Raw genomic sequence first — 22334 nt, forward strand, 5'->3', positions numbered from 1 at the left:
TACCCCCAAAAAAAAAAAAAAAAAAAAAAAAAAAAAAGAGGGAACATGGGGCAGGGCTGGACCCTGGGCAGCAAGAGTTGCTGGGGCCCTGCTGTCAACATGATGTGTCCTCCTACAAGTCTGTTGGGGTCCCTGCCTCTCATTTCAAATGCACATCACCCTAAATACCAAGCAACGGGAAGAACCAAGATTGTATCCCGTGGGGGAAACTGCTTCAGGCCTGGATGCTGCTTTAGCATTTTGAAAAACCATAAACTTTGCACCCCTTTTCCTGCTTATCAAAAATGAATTTGGTGTTAATAAAGGGCAAGACTCAGGCTGAGCCTGGAAAGACAGGAGCCCTAGGAAACCTGGCTTTTTTAAAATCCTCACTCAAAGCAGAATCCCTACAGAGAAAAGGGATTTTATCAGCCCTTAGATTATGGTAGGAACACTCAGAAAGCTGCAGACCACCTTCCATCCTGAAGGCCTTGACCAAACAAAAAGTTTTCATATTTTCTCCATGTATCAATTATTGAAATATCTTTGGTTTGTGTGGTTTAAATACTGTCTGTACTCTGGGGGTTAGAAATTTAGATGGAAGGGACAGATTTATAAAAAAATGTTCTAAGCTGTTTTGGAATTTATAAATAATCAAGTAGATCCTTTTAGTGGGTAATCTGCCACTATGTCATAGAACCTTTGGGAGGGGAAACTTTTGAAGCAAAGGACTGAAGTGATACTTTATTAAATACCACAGTAGTGGTCTGTGGAGTTAGATACAACTTCCAAAAGTGTGAAAGGGTCCATCTAAAGAGTAATGATGAGGATGATGGCCGTGAACACTTCCTGATACCCTTGCTCTGTACTGTGCTGTGTGCATTACACGTACTGATTCGTTGACTTCTCCCAGCACCCTGTAAAGTAGTTACCGTTATTATCTCTGTTTCACAGGTCAGGGAATTGAAGCACAGAAAAGTGAAGTAACTCATCCAAAATCGCACAGTAAGTGGCAGCGATAGATGTAAACTTGGGTCATCTAAGACCATAGCCCAGGCTCTCAGCCAGCATAAGATACAATAGCTTGTAGCCTCAGAACATCAGGCTGCAGTCTAAGGAAGGAAAGGGACTCAGAACTGAAATAAACGCACGTTGTGCACACCATGGAACAATATACACCAACTCTACGTTGTTGTTGCTCCCAGCAAGGCTTTATTCCATAGAAGGTGTTAAAAGATAAACTAAGGCATATTAAAAATTCTGAAAGTTTATCTGAGCAAACATTGATTCAAATCAGACAGCGTTTAATCTAACAGGTAGAAAGGAGCTCCAAGGAGTTGTTCAAAATGGAAGACTCCGATAGGTGGAAGGGAGCCGGAACAAGGAAATTATACCAAGCCAAAAAGTGAGTTGGTTACTGCAAGGCTACTTTCCTCTAGGGGCTCTCAGGGGCCTATCAGGCAAAGTGCACAATTGATGCTGATCAGACGATTCCTGATTGACTGGTTCAAGATTCCATTTCTTGGAGAGCTGAGACTGTCATAAAAGTTCAGTCTCAGTTTGCTGATGTGGAGCTTAGCATAAGTGACTCCAGTTTGGGCCTGTCATTTCTAACAAGGGTAAACAGAAGCTGCTCAAGGTTATGCAGTCGATATAGGAAGCGGGGTCTGAGGCACAAACCCAGGCATCCTCAACGCTAAGGGCTTGTTCTTTTTTAAAAAAAAATATTACGCTGTCTTCTGAATAAAACTGATTGAAATGTTTCTACCTTCAGCTTCTTTAAGTGTTCTCCATATTAAATTCTGATGCTTGCTATGTATAATACATCGGTATGCAGTGGACCCTTGAACAACATGGGTTTGACCTGTGTGGGTCCACTTACACGCAGAGGTTTTTCAGTAAATACATACTACGGTACCACAGGGTCTGTGGTTAGTTGACTCTGAGGATGCAGAACCCTGGATAGAAGGGCTGACTGTAAAGTTATACATGGATTTTTGACTGTGGGGGCGGTCAGCACCCCTAACCTCCATGTTGTTCGCGGGTCAACTGTGATAAAAAGAAGACTGAGAAATGGGGTCTCAGAATTGTGATCTACAGACAGAGGCATGGGCAGAGAATCTGAAATACTAGCTTCTCCTAACGGTTTCAATCTGAATTGCTGAGAACCATTCTTCTCAGATTGTGTATGGAATTAAGTCTATCCATGGGGACCTTTAGCCCCAGCTACCGAACACACAAGTGAAGGCACTTGCCAATTCAGTGCTAAGAGGAATGACATGGAATACTGATAAAATCTGCCCCCTAAAATATGAGCAGAAGTATCTTGATATAAAGTCATCAATTTGCTTAAAACAAAACACGAATGCTTTCGAGATGAGAAAGTTAACCTGTACACGTATGCACAAGTGGTTCAGGAATGAGAATGTGAGGTCTGCAGACTCAAACGGGATGTGGCCTTGAGACACTGACTAAATTCTCCCATCTGAACAATGAAATCATAGAACCAGCTCATTTTCCATGGCTCACGGGCCCAGCCGCTCCGCGGCACGTGGGACCTTCCCGGACCGGGGCACGAACCTGCGTCCCCTGCATCGGCAGGCGGACTCTCAACCGCTGCGCCCCCAGGGAAGCCCCCGGCTCATTTTATATGACAAAGATAATTAACGGGATGAAGTATAACTCTACTACATCAACTAAACACCTGTGAGGTGTTTCAGGATCGATTATCTACTTCTAAAACTCATCAAAGGAAACTTTAAAACTGGCCAAAGCCAGTCATAGAAACAGACTTCTTGGGACCAGAATTTGTCATTTTATGATCAAGAATGTGATAAAACAGGGGGACCGCCTCCCTGTCAGGGGCTTGCATCATGAAAAGGCCACCTATGCTCAAAGGTCCTTTCTAGACTCCAAATAACATTATTAACAGCTGAAACCGGGGCTGGTCTAGCTTCGGGATTTTTTTAAGAGTGTTTCCATCACTTTGAACAAGGCTCAGAAATGCCAGCATGGACCATCAGTGCCTGCAGACATCCTCCTTGACCTCACTTGATCATGGTTTTGCGTGAGCTACGATCCAAGAGCAAACAAAGCAGCATTAAGTATACAAGAGAGATATTTAGTCTCCAAACCTGTCTCCTCCAAGTTAAGTCAACAGGCAGACTTTGGGGGAAGTTAAAAAAAGAAAGACCCAGGCAAATTAACATAGCCAGCACAGCCAGAAAAGTCAAATAGGTTTTAGTTCATCCATTCACTCTTTCATCTGTTCACTCTATTCATTTTCCAACACAGTTTGTTGAATGTCTGTCTTATCACAAGCTGAACCATCACATGCAGTACCTCATTTACCCTCCACAGCTGACAAGGCAGGGAAGGTGAGTAGCCCCACCCTATACAGAAGAAAATGGAGGCTTGGAGAGTGGAAGAAACTCAGCCAAGGTCACACAGCTAGTATGTGATGGAGCCTGAATTTGCATGTTGGGCAGGTTGGTTTCAAAGCCCACATACATTCTGCCAGGCCAAGCTCAAACTCTGCGGTGTCAGAGTTCTCTGGGGGAGCATCTTAGGTGCGGATTCCAGGGCTCCACCTTTAGGTATTTTGATTCCATTGGCCTGGCAAGGGGCCAGGGGTCTCCATGATTCTGATGCCTTTCAACAGCGAACTGCACTTTGATAAACGTTATATTATATTGTCATTCAATAGACAGTAGTTTCAGAACAACTCTGAGATTTTCACGGTCACCTTCAGTATCTTCACCTAAAAACAAAAATGATAATATCTACCTCTATCCCTGGTGGGAAGATGAAAGAAGATGCTGCATGGAAAGCAATGTACCTGACATGCAGAAACTACTTTGTAAATGACACCTCTCTTTCCCAACGAAACTGCAAGGACCGGAATATTCAACATTAAGAGCTTTACAGAGTGGCCAGTTGATGAAGTGAATTTGCCTGCCATAAATCAGGGCTAAGGGGCAGAGAAGAGAAACAGGAATGGAGCTTCCCTAATCAAGGGACAGAAGTACAGTGAATCATAGAAACACAATTAATTGAGAAGTAAGGTCATCTTTATTGCTGAAGTCGTCCAGAGAGATCTCCTGACTGCCAGCACCACTGCGGGCCAATGTGTGACGGTGGCGGTCACTTACAGCTTTCAGTACATCATTTCCTTCAGCTATAAAGCTGAGAGAGTAAAAGCTTCCTCACAGTGTTGTTGGGAAGATTAAACGAAATAGGAGTCATCATGAAGCTAGAATGTTATCTGACCCGTAGTAGATATGAAACAGTAGCTCTAGAGACTACAGTCGTATTATGATGCGGAGAATTATTGCTATTACCGTGTCATTGACCCTGAAGAAGAAATAGTACAGCCCATAATCCTTTCTAGAAAGCCCTGGCAGTCAGAACTTTTGGATTTTGGAAGGTAATACGGTGTATATACCACATATCACAGCACACATCAGAGACGGGACAGCACCCTGCAATCAAAGACTCATCTTTCTGCAGTGACATGGAGGAATATTCACACTAAGTGGTAAAAGTAGCCTCGTGTCAGTTCAGTTCAGGTCAGGTTTTGCCTTCAAATGCTGGACAGAAAGCTTTTAGTTTTGGTAGTTTTTTGGATCTCAGAATTGCAGATAAAGGATTGTGGACCTGACATCTCAACGAACATTATTCTCCCTGGATGCTACTTCCCAAGTCTATCAGGTGGGCAAAATATTAGTAGCATAATGTCATGTCTAAATTAATTCAGTGCATTTTTATAAATGGAAGTTTTACAGATTATTAACTAATGGGGTAAATTTGAGGATGAGTTTGCACTCTTTGCTCTTTTTTGCAAATTATAAAAAGTAAAAGAAAATCAGAGAAAGTTTAGAAATCAGAGGGAAAAATGACTCAATTTTTGCAAGCATCCTAAAACACAACTACTATCATTTTTTTGTGCATTCATTTATAGTTTTTATATAAATCTTTGCCTAAATGTAGATATATTGATCTTATAGTTTTGAATCTTGCTTTTTTATTTTGTTTTTTGAACCTTGCTTTTTTTAAAAAAAATTTCCTACAGTGTCTTCACACTGGTCACTTTGAAGTTTGCATCGTATTACATATTCCATATTTACCTAACAATTCCCTTATTGGTGGAAGTTTTCACTGTTATCAGAAGGCTCTGATGAACCACGTTTGCTCTTAGCCAAGCTTGTTGTTTCCTGGGATTCATCTTCGCATGATGATGTGAAATTTTTGTACAAAAGAGGTAAAGATCTTGGACCACCCATTCCTTCTGGTTGCTGCAGTTGGGTTGGAAATAATTTTGTCTACGAAATATCAGCTTTCCTCCGTGGGCATTATTGCTTGAGAATTGATGGATGCTCAGGTATACGTTAACTCATTCATGTATTTATTCAACAAACATTTATGGAGGGACCAATGATATTTCAGAACTTATGAATATAATCATGAATCTACATGAAAAGGAGAGAAATCTAGAAAAAAGTGTTTGCTGAGAAAATCTCAGCATATGAATGCCCTTGTTGAAATACTGTTAATGTCTGATTTTTTTTTAAAGAACAAGAGAACCCATTACTGAGGTTTATAAAATATGCTTTCTATAGATATAAGCTATTGAAGAGGAAGTTGAATCACAGTGTCAAAATGAAAAATTAAACCTTCTGCTGAACTATGAAGAAGAATATTAGAACTGAGGATAGAGAAAAAAGATTCAATGTAGATCGTTCCACCTGCTGCTGTAAAAAAAAATTATGTTTCTCCATTCTGCAAGTACATCCAGAGTTCTAAAATGATGACCCTTTCATTTTGAATAAGCTCAAGCCTTATGTGAAAGCCAGCCACAGAATTACAAGAAGTTTCAAAATTTATTTAGGGACTGCAGGACCATCACTTACTGGGTGAACAGGAGAGGGGATAAACTTCAGGCAATAAACTCTGTGGTCCTGGTTGCAAGCTGAGGGAAAGAAACCACTCACCATAGTCACCCGAAGGCAGGAGAGTAATAGGGCTGCAATTCTTCACCCTTCCCTCTATCCATGCCCTTTGTCATATCATCTTGCAGTTCCCTCCCAACGTGAGCAGCATGACCTGCGTGGCCCTGTGACACTAGGTCAGCCGTGGAACTTGCTTTGGCCAATGGGACATCAGTAGCCAAGGCAAGCAGAAGAGGCTTGACTTGGGCTTGTACATTGGGACTTACTCTCTCTCTCTCTTGAACCTCTGCCATCACCATGAAAACACATCCAGGAGAGGTTGCTGGTCTCAGGGAAAAGATAAGAGACGTGTGGAAGAGTGGAGAGCTGGATCAGTTGAGTTTAGCCTTGATGAGTCAATAGACAACCAAACCCAGAAGAATGAGTGATAAGTATAAATATAACTATATATATATATGATTATTTTAAGCTGATGATATCGTAAGTTCAGAAGCCTTCTAACAACCCTGCATTTTTAACCACCCCACACGCATTAAATGGTTTGACCTTATATTTTACATGGTTTTGTTTTGTGTATCCCTTAACTACTTATTGTAGACGATTTTACTACTTTTGTCTTCTAACTTTCCTACTAGCTTTATAAGTAGTTCATTTACTACCTTTACTGTATGTTTGCCTGAACTATGAGATTTTTCCTTTAGTAATTTTCATATTTCTAGTTGTGATCTTTTTCTGCTTATAGAAGTTCCTTTAACACTCTTGTGAAGCCAGTTGAGTGGTGCTGAACTCTTAGCTTTTGCTTGTCTGTAAAACTCTTTATCTCTCCTTCAAATCTGAATGACAGTCTTGCCAGGTAGAATATTCTTGGTTGTAGGATTTTTTCCTTTCATCACTTGGACTGTATCATGTGACTGCCTTTTGGCCTGCAGAGTTTCTGCTGAAAAGTCAGTTGAAAATCTTATGGGAATTCACTTACATGTAACTAGCTGCTTTACCCTTGCTGCTTTTAATATTTTCTCTTTCTCTTTAATGTTTGCCATTTTAATTACAGTGTGTCTTGGCGGGGACCTCTTCCAGTTCATCTTGTTTAGGACTCTCTGTGCTTCCTGGACCTGGATGTCTGTTTTCTTTCCCAGGTTAGGGAAGTTTTCAGCTATTATGTCTTCAGGTATGTTCCCTGCCCCTTCTTTCTCTCTTCTCCTTCTAGGATCTCTAAAATGCAACTGTTAGTGTGCTTGATATTGTCCTGGAGGTCTCTTAAACTGTCCTTATTTTTTTTAATTCTTTTTTCTATTCACCTTGAGGGATTTCCACTACTCTGTTTTCCAGCTCACTGATCCATTCCTCTGTGTCATTGAATCTACTGTTGATTCCTTCTAGTGTATTTTTTATTTCAGTTTTTGTATTTTTGTATTCTTCAGCTCTGTTGTGCTCTTCTTTACATTTTCTAACTCTGTTAAAATTCTCACTGTGTTCTTCTGTTCTTCTCCTGAGTTCACCGAGCACCTTTATGATTATTACCTTGAACTCTGTTGGGTCAATATTTTATCATTTTGTTTAGTTCTTTTTCTGAGGTTTGGACTTGTTTCTTAATTTGGAATATACTCCTCTGTCTTCTCCTTTTGCCTAATTTTCTGTTTATGCCTACGTATTAGGCGGTTTGGTTACATTTCCCAATCTTGGAGAAGTAGTCTTGTATAGGAGGTATCCTATGGGGCCCAGCAGCACACACCCCTCTGGTCACCAGAGCTGTATGCTCTAGGGGTGCCTCCTATGTAGACTGCATGGGCCCTTCTGTTGTGGTGAGCTGAGCACTGCGGGCACAGCGGTAGTTAGATCTGGCTCCCAGCCTGGTTGGCTGCCAGGCCCTGCCTCATGTGATAGCTGTTGGCCCACCGGTCCATAGGGCCAGGTTCTTGTGCAGCTGACTGCATAGCCTGGGGAGTCTCAGGACTGGGGGTGGCCTGCTGGTGGGAGGGTAAGCCCCAGAGCTACTAGGCTAGAGGGAGGACTCCAAAATGGTGCTCACTGGCACCAGTGTCCTTGTGGTAGAATGAGCTCCCCAAAGTGGCTGCCACCCACATCTATCCAAGGGGAGTCCCAGTTGCCTACTGCCTCTCTGGGAGACTCTGCAAGATTAGCAAGTGGGTCTAACCCAGGTACCTTTCAAATTTCTGCCTCTGTTCTGGGACTCAAAGCATATGAGATTTTGCATGTACCCTAAAAACTAGAGTCTCTGTTTCCCACAGCCCTCCATCTTTCCTGTATGCAAGCCCCACTGGCCTTCGAAGCCAAATGTTCTGGGGGCTCATCTTTCTGGTGCAGGACCCCCGGGTTGGGGATCCCAATGTGGGGCTCAGACCCTTCACTGCTTGGGGGAAATTTCTGCAATTGTGATTATTTTCTTGTTTGTGGGTTGCCTACTCAGGGGTGTTGTTCTTGACTATATTGTATCTCTACCCCTACTACCCATCTCTTCTTGGTTTCTTTTTTATGTGTTTAGTTGTAGAAGATCTTTTCTATTAGTCTTCAGGTCATTCTCAGAGATAGTTGCTGTGTAAATAGTTATAATTGTGGTGTGCCCACGGAGGAGGTGAGCTCAGGGCCTTCCTACCCTGCCGTCTTGGCCACACACCCCCTCAGAAAGCTCTTAATGTCTGAGTTCTGGTCTTTGTTCACTTTAATCTCTAGATTTCATACCTAATACAAGTGAGGACAATATAGAGCTCTGTGACATTAGTTAAGATGCACTACAGCTCTGACCTTAGTTGTCTCACCTGAGATAAACAAGGGGTTGGACAAAATTCTGACCCCTTTAAACATTAAAGACGTGTTTTCTCACTTCTTTCTCATGAATCCCATGTTTAAAATTTTTTCTCCACCAGAAGACTGCATGTAAGTCTGGATTTCCCAATATCTATTAGGCATATATATAAATGTCAATTGGATATTTCAATTTTTAATTTCTTTTTGTTTTTAGATTTACTCCAGCTTTTTCAAAATGTTGAACATGATTCGGTGGTGCCCATTATTCTGTTCATGGGCCTCTGTGGGTATTCCAGGTTTGGAACCGCTGGTTCCAGTAAAATCCATTTGCTTTTGTAGTCTGAATCTGTACTCTTAGGTGAATTCTACAGTTTATGTCAGAGACATCTCTCCTTAACCAGAATTTTCATCCAAATATACATAAGAGGAACTGAAATAAGGTGGAACCAAATGAACACACACTTTCTTTCCTTCAGGATCACTTTATTGATTACTCCCACTCCCACTGACAGGATTTTTTTTTTTTTGGGGGGTGGATAGCCTTTCTCTCCCATGTCATAGTGAGTTATTTAAGATTAGTGACTATATATGACTATATGTACACTAGAAACATGAGTGATGTTTCCTGAAGCTGAGTCAGTAAGACTCTAGTGGATTTTTAAAAAAATTTTTATTTTATATTGGGGCATAGTTGAGTAACAATGTTGTTAGTTTCAGGTGTCCAAACCTCTGTCCCCCGCATCGGCAGGCGGACTCTCAACCACTGCGCCACCAGGGAAGCCCCAACAGGAATTTTTTTAATGTTCCATAATTCAAACCATTCAGACACCTGTACCTAACATATTTCTATTGCCTGAAACCAAAGACCCACAAGTATCCTTTTCATATTCCATTACTGATACAGAGAAGGTAGTCATTAAATAATCTCTAAAGTTGAAGGGTAGCTCAAGTGGCATTTACTGGATGGTTTGCTTTAGCTCACCTGCATGAAATGGAAACCATCACTCCCTATGTTTATCTCCACAGGCAGAGTAGAAAGTTAAAACAATCATCTGGATAATTTGGAGCGATGGGAAAATGCAGTTACTGAAGCAAAAGGAGTTCGGAGTTATCTAAATCAATACAGACTGGCATTTGTTTTCATTAAATTGCATGCAATATCTGCTTTAGTTAATCTGTATATGAAGCCTCTCTCCCATATGCCACATCCATTAGAAAGAACATTTATGTTTCCTTTAGCTGGTTTTTCCTTTTTGCAACTTATATTTTTAGAAAAGATTTGTATCACCCACAATTCAAGTAATTATCAGTTTCTAGCAGACTTGTTGATTTTCTTAATTAAATTTAGCTAACAAATCATTTAAAAAAGAAAGAAAAGTGCAACAGTTTTTCCTAGTCCAATTAACTATTTGTTATTTTATTTTATACCCCCTAGACTGGTAAGTAAATTGTGCATAGAACAACACTTCTAATTTTATTACGTCATCTTAGGGTCATGGTTCCAAGTTGCAAAGCAAAAAACTATCTTAGAACACTATTTTTTATTGAGAATAGCATAACCAGCATGTGCCTTGAGGCAGATGAAAAAATGAAACCGTAAAAGAGAAGCAACTTTGGAAGTTTCACAAAAGGAAAATGCAGACTTTCAGAGGCATCTCAAATTATTTCGTGGAGGGGCAATTTGTTATAATGATAATGGGAATTTTTTTTAATCTCATCACACTGCCTCACTTATTTGCTGACTTGACTACTGTTGCAGTTAAATAAATTGTCTCTCTCTGTTTTCAAGTATTTTTTAATGACCAAAAGCTATTTCCTGGGCTTCCCTGGTGGCGCAGTGGTTGAGAGTCCGCCTGCCGATGCAGGGGACGCGGGTTCGTGCCCCGGTCCGGGAAGATCCCACATGCCACAGAGCGGCTAGGCCCGTGAGCCATGGCCGCTGAGCCTGCATGTCCGGAGCCTGTGCTCCGCAACGGGAGAGGCCACAGCAGTGAGAGGCCCGCGTTCCGGAAAAAAAAAAAAAAAAGCTATTTCCTTTCTCTTAAAAAAATAATTCTTGCCTTGATCGTATTTCTCAAAGAAACCTATTTTCCTCAATTTCACAGATACCAGTCGAATCCAGGCCCTTAATTCCTGACCCATGGACGATCATAATAACGTTCACGTCAGGCTCCGCATCCCACCTTCCTCCTAAGTCCTGTGCAGTGCTATCACGAGCAGTGGTCAAGAGCCCGGGGGTGAGGCAGACTGCCTGGGTTCAAATCTCAGTGCTGGCTGAGTGACCTTACCCTGTGACTTTATCTTCTAGGCCTCCGCTTTTATCCTGAACGGGAGGTAGAAGGGGTGCCTGCCTACTTGCTCCTGGGATTGCTGATTCCCTGCTCTGCTCTGGGTCACAAAGGGGCCTCCCCTTAGGTCTCCCACATCAGCTCAGCCAGCGGGGCGGGACGTGAAGGGAGAGGGCGGGAGGGAGGAAACAACCAGGACACGTCTCTCCCGCCCCGGCCCTCCTCAGTCAGGCTTCCTGCACGTCCTCCACAGCTCCAGGTCTCTTGGGAGAGGCCTGCTCCTATTCCAGCGTGACCTTGACCCGGAGACCCCTGCCCCTGGTCTCCTGCAGCCCTGCGCTCTCCCTTTGTCCTTCCAGCCCAGTGTGATAGCTGCTTCCTGATGCTGTGACTCTAAGGTGTTTCAGCATCACTTGTTGGCCTATCATCAGTTCTGTTTTAAATATTCAAGGTCGTGTTTTCCTGATCACACCTGATTAGACCCTCAGTGATCCAGCACCTCAGAGTGTCACTGGGAAGTTTAAATGAGTTATTATATAAAAACACTGAGAGCAGTACTTGGAATTCGATAAATATTAGTGACTATTAAATGTTTTCCATATCATTGCTCCACTAAATAATGAAAAAGCCCCTGAACTTTACTCTTCTGTGGGTACAACTGAGTTCAAATTAATACTAACACTCAAATTATACAAGCTTAGTTACTTCACCTATGGAAAAAGCATCCTACTCCTCAATATTTCTGAAGTCCCCCAAGGTGGCTCACATATACTCATAAGTAAGTTGACTCCTTGCAAACTTCATAATTCAGCACAATACTTAACATCCATATTGCATTAGTTCCCTGGGGCTGCCATAACAAAGTACAACAGAGTGGCTTAAAACAACAAAGTTAATTGCTCACAGTTCTGGAAGCTGAGAGTCTAAAATCAAGTTGTCAACAGGGCCATGCACCCCCCTGAAGGCTTTAGGGAAGGACCTTTCCCTGCCTCTTCCTGGCTTCTGGTACCTGCTAGCCATTCTTAGTGGCAGTCCTTAGCATCACTGGCTTATAGTTGCATCACTGACTCCCAATTTCCACCTCCATAGTCACATGGCCTTCTTCCCTGGGCATGTCTCCAAACCTCCCTCTACTTAGAGGGACACTAGTCATTGGGTTAGAGCCTACCTAATCGTAACTTGATTGCATCTGAACAGCCTATTTCCAAATGAGGTCACATTCAAAGGTACCTGGGATTAGAACTACAATATATCTTTCTGGGGAATACAATGTGACCCACAACACATATGTTTGGCTTTAAACATACATCTTACCTGTGTGATGCTAGTTGATTATTATAAAATGCCTGAAGCAAGTGTTATTATCCCTGTTTTAGAAATGTGGAGGCTGAAGTTGGAGAAGTTAAGGACCTTTCCAAAGTACAGCAGAGAGCCAATATACTTTAAAATCAGAACTTGAATTCAGAGTTTCTGGATTCCAGACCATTCTTCTTCAAATTATACCATCTAACCCTTGAACTCAGTGAGAGCGCTGATCTTGGTACTTAAGCAGGTTGAAGTTCCTGAGTGTTCCTCCAAACCATTGACTGAATTTCCAGATCCAATCAACCGGCCAAATGATGGTCTAGAACCTATCTGGTGTGAGTTAGCTGTTGCTGCATAGCAACTGTGACCTCGCATGGTGAACAATAGTCATTTATCGCTCGTGCCTCTGGGGTCAACTGGGAGTTAGCTAAGTACACGTGCGCGCGCGCGCACACACACACACACACGCACGCACTGGTGGAATATTACTCAGCCATAAAAAATGAAATATTGCCATTTGAGACAACCTGGATGGAATTTAAGGGCATTATGCTAAGTGAAAAAAGTCAGACAGAGAAAGACAAATACTGCACGATCTCACCTACATGTGGAATCTAAAAACCAAAGTGAAACAAGACAAAATGAAAATAAACTCACAGGTACAGAGAGCAAATGAGTCGTTAACAGAAGGAAGAGGTTTGAGGGAGAGGGTGAAATAGATGAAGGGAATTGAGGTACAAGCTTCCAGTTATATAATAAATAAGTTATTGAATGTAATCTACAGCATAGGAATATGGTCAATACTACTATAATAACTTTGCGTGGGAACAGATGGTTACTAGAGATTGTGCTGATCGTGTCACAATGTATGCAAACATCAAATAATTATGTAGTACACCTGAAATTAACACAATATTGTATGTCACCTATAATTCAATAAAAAATCTTTTCACAGAAAAGAACTTTCTGAGGGAGGAACATTAAATCTAGGAAGTTCTCTTATCCCCAGTAGCATATGAATTTATTCAAGGCAATTTATATGTGTGAAGATATTTTGTCATAAACAAAATTATATCTCCCACTATTACCAAGACTCATCTTTACTAGAACGTTTCGAAATAAAGGCACAGTTTACCGTTTCGTAAACCTGTGTGTATATTCCTTTGTATATGGTTACCTATTATAGATGAAGCTTTGAGTGCATGAGGGTGTTAGAAGCTACAAAGATAATATAAAGCCAATTAACCTGTTATTGTGAAACTGTAAAGGCTAAAAAGAGTGTATGCAAAATAAACTCTAAAGCTCTATACCGAAGAAGTGGATAATTGAGGCAAAGTATCCACATAAATTGGTTTACAGAAACCCTGTAAGTAAAGATAAACAATATTTAGATGTACTTAAATATTTTCATGGTGCTTTATTTCATCTAATCTAAGACATTATTTTAGTCAGGGTCCATATAGGGGAAAGTGAACTATACCAGGTATTTCCAACAGAGGAGGTAGTACAGGAACTGATTATGAAGGTCTTGGAAGGTAAAAGTGCCCAAACCAGATGCTGAAGTTACCTAGATATAGGAACTGCAGTAAGCGGCTACCATAGCAGGGCATAGAAAGAGGTAGGTTCACCAAACCTAGGAGCTTGGTGCTGTGTGGCTGGTGCTTGAGCTTCTGACGGGGTTGAAATGTGGCCAAGGTGGCGTGACTGGACATCTCTCTGGCTGGTTCTGGAACTGCCAAAAGAATCTGGAGGCTAAGCACATGAAAAGCTGCTCAACATCACTAATTACTAGAGAAATGCAAATCAAAACTGCAATGGGGTATCACCTTGCATTGGTCAGAATGGCTGTCATCAAAAAGTCTACAAACAACAAATGCTGGAGAGGGTGTGGAGAAAAGGGAACCCTCCTGCACTGTTGGTGGGAATGTAAATTGGTTCAGCCACTGTGGAAAACCGTTTGGAGGTTTCTCAAAAAACTAAACATAGATTAGTTTTCTGCATATGATTCTGCAGTCCCACTCCTGGGCATATATCTGGAGAAAACCATAATTCAAAAAGATGCATGCACCCCAATGTTTATTGCAGTGCTATTTACAATAGCTAAGACATGGAAGCCACCTAAATGTCCATCGACAGATGAATGGATAAAGAAGTTGTGGTACCTATACACAATGGAATATTACTCAGCCATAAAAAAGAATGAAATAATGCCATTTGCAGCAACATGGATGGACCTAGAGATTGTCATACTGAGTGAAGTAAGTCAGACAGAAAAAGACAGATATCATATATCATTTATATGTGGAATCTAAAAAAATGGTACAAATGAACCTATTTATAAAAAAGAAATAGACTCACAGATGTAGAAAACAAACTTATGGTTACCAGGGGGTAAAGTGGTGGGGGGAGGAATAAATTAGGAGAATGGGATTGACATATATACGGTACTATATATAAAATAGAAAACTAATAAGGACCTACTGTATAGCACAGGGAACTCTACTCAATATTCTGTAATGACCTATATGGGAAAAGAATCTGAAAAAGAGTGGATAGATGTAGATGTATAACGGATTCACTTTGCTGTACACCTGAAAGTCACACAACATTGTAAATCAACTCTACTCCGATAAAAATTAAAAAAAAAAAAACAAAACAGGAACCTGGAGGCTGAGGCCCCTACTGTCCTCTGTTACACAGAGGTCAGGAGCTGGAAACAGAAATAATGCTGTTATGCAAATAATGCTGTCAGAAGCTGGAAACAGAAAATCAGCCCTCTCTCATCTCCTCCCACCTTCCCGTCTCCCTGTGAGACTCCCACTGGTGGAGCCAACCAGGATGCCCAGGGCTGGGGAAGTGTGGGGTCTGTGGTCCCCACAGCTCACCTCAGGCATCCCAGAGTGCTGAGGGGAAGTTTGATGCTGGGAGGAACAGGTCAGTCATCTGCACGGATGCCACTGATTGAAAGACATCTCGTTATCTGTCCTTTAGAAAGAAAAGCTGCCAAAGCACAGCACAAAGCTTTAACGTCTTAACATTTTCCCACAAATTATTACCCCCTGAGTCATCAAAGCATTGTAAAGCAACATTTCTGAAAGAGTGCTTTGCTGTTGTCTTCTTGGATTTTTCTTTTCCCTAAGATACCCATCCCTCACGCTTTGATGTTGGCACTCTCATAATCTCACCAGAAGATGTCCACTGAAAGTTTTCAGGCAACAACCAGTGTGACAGGCGGAACTGTGTGCCCCCGAAACTCGCACATTGAAGTACTTCAGTATGTAACTCTCTTTGGAGATAAGACCTTTAAAGATGTGATTAAGGTAAAATGAAGCTGTTAGGTTGAGCCCTAATCCCATCTGACCGGTGTCCTTATAAGAAGAGGAGATCAGGACACACAGAAAAGAGACAGCAGGGATGCACGTGCGCAGAGAAAGACCGTGTGAGGACGTAGAGAAGGTGGTGCCGTCTGCAGTCAAGGAGACAGGTCTTGAGGGAAACCCAACCCTGCTGGCACCTTGATCTTGGACTTCGTAGCCTCCAGAATGGTGAGAAATAAATTTTTATTGTTTAAGCCACCCAGCCTGTGGTATTTTGTTATGGCAGTCCTAGCAAACTAACACAACTAGGAAGACGTCTTAAATGGCATTTAAACTGAATGCATGATGGACCATCAATTCACATAACTTGCAGAAGGGCCCACGATGTGCTCAGGCAGGCAATCAGAACTTTGTCGTCACCATAGCCTGGCCAACTGTAAGGTGAAGCTCAACTTCTGAGATCTAAAATGAGAAAAAAAGGTGCATCTCTGTCTGAAGAAATGCTGCCATTCCTTCAGTGTCTTACCTTTCATGTGCCACAATTCTCTGTCAGGTGTATTCTCTAGAATCTGCGCTTTCTTTTTCATAAACACTATTCAGTGAGTTCTGAACACATGGGTTGGTGTGAATTTAAGAGCTATATTCTTTACGTGGTCATCGATTCAGAAATCCAAGTAAGAGGGACTAGATAATATAGTATTGAATGGCAAATTAAAAGCAACCTGCGTAGGTGTAATTTTAGTACACCAACAGTCCTCTTACCCTAGAATAATCTAATCTGTGCAAACAAATGGGATATTAAAGATGCTAAGTGAGGGACAGCTGTGGCTGAGACAGGGAAAAGTGCAAAGGCCCAATCCATGGATTGTTCCGACTTCTATATGGCAGAGGGATGATTGGAGTGGAGAGTTTTGCTCGGCGGGATCTAGCAGCTGATTTGGGTTGTATTATTTAATCTTGAAGTTCAAACGTTAACATTTATTTATTTTTTTCCCCTTTTAAATATATTTTTTATTCTTTAAAAAAAATTTTGTTTTATATTGGAGTATAGTTGATTTACAATGTTGTGCTAGTTTCAGGTGTACAGCAAAGTGATTTAGTTCTGCATATACATCTATCCATTCTTTTTCAGATTCTTTTCCCATACAGGTTATTACAAAGTATTGACTCAGAGTTCCCTGTACTATACAGCAGGTCCTGAATTAGTGACATTCTACATACCACATGCCTGGGAAAGATAAAAGAATGACCTAAGGGAATGATAGAATTATAATATCTCAATCATATTTGAGTGATGAATTAACAGAATTCATTTGACAGCAAGTGACAAAAACTCAGCTCAAAGAAGATAAAACAGTAGGATGTTTTTTAATTCAGTGTATATTGGGGAAACTAATAGACATGACAAGGAACAAAGTAATCAGGGCTATTGGGGACCCCAAGTACAGAAAACATGTACTTGATGCTTACGGCTCACTCTCTTATACCTACTCTCTCTCTCTGCTTCTGAATTTTATTTCTCTTCGCCTTCATTTCTTCATGTGACTGCAAGTTGGCCACAGAAAGCTGTAGATTTGTAGGCTTGTGACCTGAGAAGTTTTCTCACAAACTATAGTGACAATGAGCTTGTGGATGAATTTTTAAAAGTCTCATCAAACGTTAACATTTGAAACGACTATTGCAAATATCAGATTCTGCCAAACCCAGAATGTGTATGAAAACAAACGTTTTGTTTCTTTCATTAAGCTGCCACCCCTTCATCTCCTGGTTGTCCTTATTCATTGCCCCTAAGGCGCCTAGAACAAAACACACCTTTCAAAAATGTGTAAGCAAGTTTGCAGAATATTTTGGAGCTATCACAGAGAACAATAAACCTTAGACAAGGGATTTCAGCTTTTGCCATTTGGAGAACAGGGAATCATTTTCTTCTTTGCAGTCTCATTGGGGTGAAATGTTCCCCTTACAAGTGCTGTCCCCAAGCTCTAATTAAGCAAATAACTTCTCATTTCCAGCACTGAATTTTTTCCTCAGTTGTCTTCTGGACTCTGTTTGAATGAGATGATTTTCAGATGCATTCAATCCTCTGTCCCAGTTCCCAAAACTCCATCACCCTTTGGCTTCTTCATGCATTAACCCCTTCAAGTACTGTGACAGTTAGAAGCTTTTGGTTACAAGTAAAAAACATGGGAGCAAAATGGCTTTAACAATAGAAGGGATTTATTGGCTCACATTACCAAAACGCCCAGAGGTGAGGCTAGTCTCAGGTGTGCTTTACTGAGGGTTCTACTTTCTTTCTTTGCAATTCCCTACATTTTGCTACCCTAGGTTAGCTTTCTGATCCCTCACAGTCACAAGATGGCAGCCAGCAGAGTACAGTTTTCCCACGATTATCGAGCAAAATTGCTGAGTACAACACAGACTGAACTGCCCTAAAGCAACTCTTTTGTCTAAGATAAATAAATATCTACTTGGCAATAGCCAAAGATAATGGAAACTACTTAAGTGTCCATCAGTGGATGAATGGATAAGGAAGATGTGGTGTGTACACACCATGGAATATTATTCAGTCATGAGAAAGAAGGAAATCCTGCCATTTGCAGCAGTATGGATGGACCTAGAGGGCACTGTGCTCTGTGAAACAAGCCTTTGGAGAAAGACAAATACTGCATGGTATCACTTATATGTGGAGTCTGGAAAAAAAAGCCAAGCTCATAAACAGAGAAATAAAATGGTTGCCACGGGCTGGCAGGAGGTGAATGAAAGAGGGAGAAGTGGTAAGAGTACAAACTTTCAGATGTAAGATGAATAAGGTGTGAAGATCTAATGTAAAACATGGTGACTATAGTTGATAACACTCTATTATAATATTGAAATTTAATGAGAGAGTAGAACTTAAATATTCTCACACACAGAAAAGATAAGGATGTGAGGTGATGGATGTGTTAACTAGATGGGAGAAATCCTTCTGCAATATATATTTACATTAAATCACCACAATGTACATTTTATTTATTATTTTTAAATTGAAGTATAGTTGACATACAATGTTGTCTTAATTACTGGGGTACAGCAAAATAATTCAGATATATATATACACTTTTTTAACATCTTTATTGGAGTATAATTGCTCTACAATGGTATGTTAGTTTCTGCTTTATAACAAAGTGAATCAGCTCTACATATATATGTATATTCCCATATCTCCTCCCTCTTGCGTCTCCCTCCCACCCTCCCTATCCCACCCCTCTAAGTGGTCACAAAGCACCGAGCTGATCTCCCCGTGCTATGCGGCTGCTTCCCACTAGCTATCTATTTTACGTTTGGTAGTGTATATATGTCGATGCTACTCTCTCACTTCATTCCAGCTTACCCTTCCCTTCCGCCTTTCCTGAAGTCCATTCTCTACGTCTGTGTCTTTATTGCTGTCCTGCCCCTAGGTTCTTCAGAACTTTTTTTTTTTATATTCCATATATATGTGTTAGCATATAGTATTTGGTTTTCTCTTTCTGACTTACTTTACTCTATATGACAGTCTCTAGGTCCATCCACCTCACTACAAATAACTCAATTTCGTTTTTCTTATGGCTGAGTAATATTCCATTGTATATATGTGCCACATCTTCTTTATCCATTCATCAGTCGATGGACACTTAGGTTGCTTCCATGTCCTAGCTATTGTAAACAGTGCTGCAAAGAACATTGTGGTACATGACTTTTTAAAAAATTAATTAATTTATTATTATTACTTTTTAACATCTTTATTGGAGGATAATTGCTTTACAGTGGTGTCTTAGTTTCTGCTTTATAACGAAGTGAATCAGCTATACATGTACACAAATGCCCGTATCTCTTCCCTCTTGCGTCTCCCTCCCACCCTCCCTATCCCACCCCTCTAGGTGGTCACGAAGCACTGAGCTGATCTCCCTGTGCTATGCAGCTGCTTCCCACTAGCTATCTATTTTACATTTGGTAGTGTATATATGTCCATGCCACTCTCTCACTTCGTCCCGGCTTACCCTTCCCCTTCCCCGTGTCCTCAAGTCCACTCTCTCTGTCTGCATCTTTATTACTGTCCTCCCCCTAGGTTCTTTAGAACCTTTTTTTTTTTAGACTCCATATATATGTGTTAGCATACAGTATTTTTTTTCACTTTCTGACTTACTTCACTCTGTATGACAGACTCTAGGTCCGTCCACCACACTACAAATAACTCAATTTCGTTTCTTTTTAGGGCTGAGTAATATTCCATTGTGTATATGTGCTGCATCTTCTTTATCCATTCATCTGTCTATGGACACTTAGATTGCTTCCATGTCCTGGCTGCAATGCAACTCTGTAAATAGAGCTGCAATGAACATTGTGCTACACAACTCTTTTTGAATTATGGTTTTCTCAGGGTATATGCCCAGTAGTGGGATTGCTGGGTCATATGGTAGTTCTACTTTTCGTTTTTTAAGGAACTTCCATACTGTTCTCCATAGTGGCTGAATTTACATTCCCACCAACAGTGCAAGAGGGTTCCCTTTTCTCCACACTTTACCTGGTTTTGGTATCAGGGTGATGGTGGCCTCGTAGAATGAGTTTGGGAGTGTTCCTCCCTCTGCTATATTTTGGAAGAGTTTGAGAATGATAGGTGTTAGCTCTTCTCTAAATGTTTAAAAGAATTCACCTGTGAAGCCATTCAGTTCTGGGCTTTTGTTTGTTGGAAGATTTTTAATCACAGTCTCAATGTCAGTGCTTGTGATTGGTCTGTTTATATTTTCTATTTCTTCCTGGTTCAGTCTCGGAACGTTGTGCTTTTCTAAGAATTTGTCCGTTTCTTCCAGGTTGTCCATTTTATTGGCATATTGTCGCTTGTAGTAATCTCTCACCATCCTTTGTATTTCTACAGTGTCAGTTGTTACTTCTCCTTTTTCATTTCTAATTCTATTGATTTGAGTCTTCTCCCTTTTTTTCTTGATGAATCTGGCTAATGGTTTATCAATATTGTTTATCTTCTCAAAGAACCAGCTTTTTGTTTTATTGATCTTTGCTACTGTTTCCTTCATTTCCTTTTCATTTATTTCTGATCTAATCTTTACGATTTCTTTCCTTCTGCTAACTTTGGGGTTTTTTTGTTCTTCTTTCTCTAATTGCTTTAGGTGTAAGGTTAGGTTGTTTATTTGAGATGTTTCTTGTTTCTTGAAGTAGGATTGAATTGCTATAAACTTCCCTCTTAGAACTGCTTTTGCTGTATCCCGTAGGTTTTGGGTTGTCGTGTTTTCATTGTCATTTGTTTCTAGGTATTTTTTGATTTCTTCAGTGATCTATTGGTTATTTAGTAGTGTATTGTTTAGCCCCATGTGTTTGTGTTTTTTACAGATTTTTTCCTGTAATTGATACCTAGTCGATAACGTTGTGGTTGGAAAAGATACTTGATATGATTTCAATTTTCTTAAATTTACCAAGGCTTGATTAGTGACCCAAGATATGATCTATCCTGGAGAATGTTTCATAAGCATGTGAAAAGAAAGTGTTTTCTGTTGTTTTTGGATGGAATGACCTATAAATACCAGTTACGTCCATCTTGTTTAATGTATCACTTAAAGCTTGTGTTTCCTTATTTATTTTCATTTTGGATGATGTGTCGATTGGTGAAAGTGGGGTGTTAAAGTCTCCTACTATGATTGTGTTTCTGTTGATTTCCTCTTTTATAGCTGTTCGCATTTGCCTTATGTATTGAAGTGCTCCTATGTTGGGTGCATATATATTTATAATTGTTATATTTTCTTCTTGGATTGATCCCTTGATCATTATGTAGTGTCCTTCCTTGTCTCTTGTAACAGTCTTTATTTTAAAGTGTATTTTATCTGATATGAGTATTGCTACTTCAGCTTTCTTTTGATTTCCATTTGCATGGAATATCTTTTTCCATCCCCTCACTCTCGGTCTGTGTGTGTCCCTCAGTCTGAAGTGGGTCTCTTTTAGACAGCATATATATGGGTCTAGTTTTTGTATCCATATAGCCAGTCTATGTCTTTTTGTTGGAGCATTTAATCCATTTACATTTAAGGTAGTTATCAATATGTATGTTCCTATTACCATTTTCTTAATTGTTTTGGGTTTGTTGTTGTAGGTCTTTTCCTTCTCTTGTGTTTCTTGCCTAGAGAAGTTCATTTAGCATTTGTTGTAAAGCTGGTTTGGTGGTGCTGAACTCTCTCAGCTTTTGCTTGTCTGTAAAGGTTTTAATTTCCCTGTCAAATCTGAATGAGATCCTTGTTGGGTAGAGTAATCTTGATTGTAGGTTTCTCCCTTTCATCACTTTAAATATGTCCTGCCACTCCCTTCTGGCTTGCAGAGTTTCTGCTGAAAGATCATCTGTTAACCTTATGGGGAGTCCCATGTATGTTATTTATTGTTTTTCCCTTGCTGCTTTTAATATTTTTTCTTTGTGTTTAATTTTTGATAGTTTGATTAATATGTGTCTTGGTGTGTTCCTCCTTGGATTTAGCCTGTATGGGACTCTCTGAGCTTCTTGGACTTTATTGACTGTTTCCTTTCCCATATTAGAGAAGTTTTCAACTATAATCTCTTCAAGTATTTTCTCAGTTCCTTTCTTTTTCTCCTCTTCTTCTGGGACCCCTATAATTCGAATGTTGGTGCGTTTAATGTTGTCACAGAGGTCTCTGAGACTGTCCCCAGTTCTTTTCATTCTTTTCTCTTTATTCTGCTCTGCGGTAGTTATTTCCACT

This window comes from Neophocaena asiaeorientalis, unplaced genomic scaffold (assembly GCF_003031525.2).
Source record: "Neophocaena asiaeorientalis asiaeorientalis breed wild unplaced genomic scaffold, Neophocaena_asiaeorientalis_V1.1 scaffold691, whole genome shotgun sequence".
NCBI lineage: Eukaryota > Metazoa > Chordata > Mammalia > Artiodactyla > Phocoenidae > Neophocaena > Neophocaena asiaeorientalis.